Here is a 3819-nt window from a genome sequence, read left to right on the forward strand (position 1 = left end):
AAAAAGAAATACCGATCATTGCAATAGCGTTTGCAATTCTTTGCAAGCATTCGTCTTAATTTTCGACTCAATTTTTGTGGCCGGTGACTATAGTTACCTGTAGTAGCGAAAGGGTTAAGTTACTCGTTTGAATCTTCATCTCGCTATTATATATTCGTGTCATTGGATACAACGTCTCATGGGAATTAATTACGTTGCGATACCGAGTTTTATATTACTCAGAGTCTATTCCACCGAAGCGTTATGTCGCTCATAAATGTCATTTGTTATTCGCATGTAATGGATTAGAATGACAGTGTTCTTCCTCTGCGGAAGTTTCTATAAAGGAATAACTCCGTATCATTTCGCATGGGTTATCTCTTTTATCCCTGATCACAACCGTGCATTAATTATTCCAACGTCGAGGAATCACGAGTCTGGATGCACAAAAGGCTTTTAATTGCTGCGAGTAATAAATACGACTACCGAAAAGTCAGACAAGAATGAATAATAAAAAGAAAAGGGAAGAAGGGAGGAAGAAAGTATGCTCGCGGAACGAATGCGACGTATGTTGCGCTAAGGAACAGTCGTGGAGCATTCGGCCATGAATATCTATAAAGTATACCTACGCAGACACGGGGCGAAATCGTAAATACCTGTAAGATCACATCCGAGACGAGGCGCGTCCCACGCGAAGGGCCGTACGCGAGCTGTTATGCGAAAGGACCTTTCAAGATGGCACTCGGTACGTGTGTGGTCCAGTAAATTGTCGGCGTAAGGCGCAAAATGGCGCATCAGCTTGATCCGAAGTTATATGGCTACGATTTTAGAGGACTCGTGCCCGGAGTGTGCGAGTCGCGACAGAAAGCGACACAGAGAGGACGCGCACGTGGTTATTTGCTTAAATGCCCGTGACACGGCGACCTGTTCCAACGAATCGCGATCGTGACATTGGAGAGCAGTACAAGACGCGTTTCTACATCGGGAAGGTCCCTTTGGAGTAGCCTTTCTTAACGAATTATCCAAATAATCCGGAGGACCAATGATAAATTTCCACACTGATTCTACATTGACAATGAGTACTATTATCACACGAGTATAATTAATACCGATATCTTTCATACGAATGACAGATATATGAATAAGATATCTATAATATTAGGAATTCCAATGATCGTTTAATCGAAGGTGTTAGAAACTAGTTCAGGTTTTGCTGCAAGTTTTCCATACAGTAAATTAGGAAAACGTCATCAAGTATAATATTTTTAAAGGAGTACTGGTATTTAATAATACCCATATTTATACAACTTTAAGTATTAGTGATCAAAAAAGGTATTACGTAACTTAGAAATAAATGAGATTTTAGTAAGTTTGGAGTAGGCACCAGTCACATATTTCGTATTATTTTTATCGCTTTTTCGGAAAATGATTTACAACGGGCAGGATAATCCATCGCATCCGATATCGTAAAATTTTGAACAAACATAGACTAACATTTGTCGAAGACTTTAAACTCGACATCATCGGGACGTGTCTCCGATCCCATAGATCGTAACTCCGGATGATCCGTTTTACGAAAGACACCAGTTAGATCCGCATGCTTTTTTCCCCTCATTAATCTTCCTTGATCTCTCCAAGTCCTTACGTTAATTCTGTTTTATCGATCCGATTCACTTAACGGCCGTTCAACTATTATTTACCAAGTCAGTTTTCGCTAAGATGTATTTTTTCTTATTTAATTTGGAGGATTCGAGGAGCCTCGTCTCGAGCCGTAAGTTTGCCGATATAACGATACAAGAATTTATAAATATCAGCCGAGATTGATCGTTTATCGGTGGTACATTTGTAGATTTATTTATTCGCCGTGTACCTATCATTTATAGACATCAGGTTCTGCAGTTTCGCGCATGAGAATTTCGCGCGTTATCTATGACTCGACAAGGAGGTACGAGCAGATGTTGCCAGGGAGGATAGGTGTTAAACATAATTATAAATATGAAGTAATATTGTATCGGATAGTATCATAAATCAAGAAGAGGATATCATAAATCAAGATTGAAAATACGTATGTTACAGAAGGTTCTCGCTGAGTTTATCTTATTTCGTTTACGATTATTATAAACCAGATACAACAATGGAATGTTGGTTTTGTCTAGTTACGACCGTATTGTATTTATCGTCATCGCCATAACCGAAAAGTAAACACATTAGAGATTATTTTAAGCTTCCTACGTGGGTCTTCTTAAAAAAAGATTATACACTGCATGAACAATGAATTCATGACTGTTAGAATCTTAGGTAGACTTTATTATACCAGAAAACGCATCAATCTTCTCGAAGAATAAAATTCTTGATTATAAAGAATAGTACAGTTAGAATCTACGATACTACCGTTCGAAGAACCATGAACGGTACCACGTACAAGCAACTTTAACAGGAAATGTTTATAACTTTACGTGTCGCGATATGTAAATAAATTTGCATATCAAATTATGGTAATTATTATATCATACGACAAAATTAGAAGCTACAGGTGTATTTTCGATAATAAATTTCTAACAGATCTTAATAACTAATAAAACTATATTAATAGATATGAATTAACAAAAAAATCGCTATTTTATATTCTATGCATATGTTAGTTCACGGCAATACTTCCGTCGCGGAATATTTTTCCATCGACATATCAGGTTCTGGTATTTAAATCGGTTAGCTTCTTAAGCGTATCTTGCTCGTATGTAGAAATAATAGCAAAATCGGTACGCATCGTCGTTAATAAACGTACAGACAAAACGTGGCGGTTATGCTAATCGGGGGAACAATTTTGTTTCGCTACGGTCGCGCGAAGAAATGTCGGCTCGTCGATGACAAAGTGTATATTCCATGAATTAAGAGGGAAAAAAGCGAAATGAGAAATAGAGGCGATAATATATCGCGATAGTTGTAGAAGCAAAACGAATCAAGCCACACTTCTGGCACTCTATTAATAAAATGCAAACATATGTTAATGTGACGCGTTTCCTTGGGCACGTCGAATCAATTTATTATCTCGATCCGGAGTTCTCTTGGTGCCGATTCCTTTTACTCCATTTATTTCTTTCTTTTCCCCTCTTTTTTCGCATTTCGACAAGCGCGTTCGCCATGCGATATGCGTATTTCTTATTTTCCTAGAGCTTCGTTTCTATAAACGTGCTGGAATTTTATGCAGTCGAAAGAATTGCAATTTTTCTGAGGTATAATTTATGTTGATAGACGGGATAGGTAGAAAATTGGGCAAGCGCAAAGTTATTTTACCGTGTTGTCGTTTAAATAATGTACATTGTCAATTATGTTTTGACCGATGTTTGCATAATAACGATACGAAGAGATGGATAACCGACGATTTGCAATCCGACTTAGACTCAAAGAGTTTAAAATATTAACTCGCAGTTCCCGGAGATCAGATTAACCCTTTGACTACCCTGTGGGCACCTAAAGGCGCTTAGAAATCTTAAAGGCGCTCAAAAGTTTTGTTTGCTGCTAAATTTTAAGTATGTACAGTAACCATTTAATGCAGAATACAAAGAGATAAACAATAATATAGTGGATTATTAATTAAATATACAATAATTATTTAGATATATAATAATTTCTCAGAAATGCACACCTGACGAAAAATTTCACCGTTCTCAGTGAACATTTCAAATGAATTCCTATCGTATGGTACGGCTGGGGCGTTTCAAAGTCTGCCTTAGTCAAAGGGTTAATAGATGCAGAAGAATTTTGTTATTCTATATTATACTTCCTGTAAGCCAAAGACATTGACGATCAGTAACCTAGTGCAAAAGTAATCGAGGAACC

The sequence above is a fragment of the Eufriesea mexicana genome, unplaced genomic scaffold (assembly GCF_001483705.2).
Source record: "Eufriesea mexicana isolate 0111107269 unplaced genomic scaffold, ASM148370v2 scaffold7999, whole genome shotgun sequence".
NCBI classification, from domain to species: Eukaryota; Metazoa; Arthropoda; class Insecta; order Hymenoptera; family Apidae; genus Eufriesea; species Eufriesea mexicana.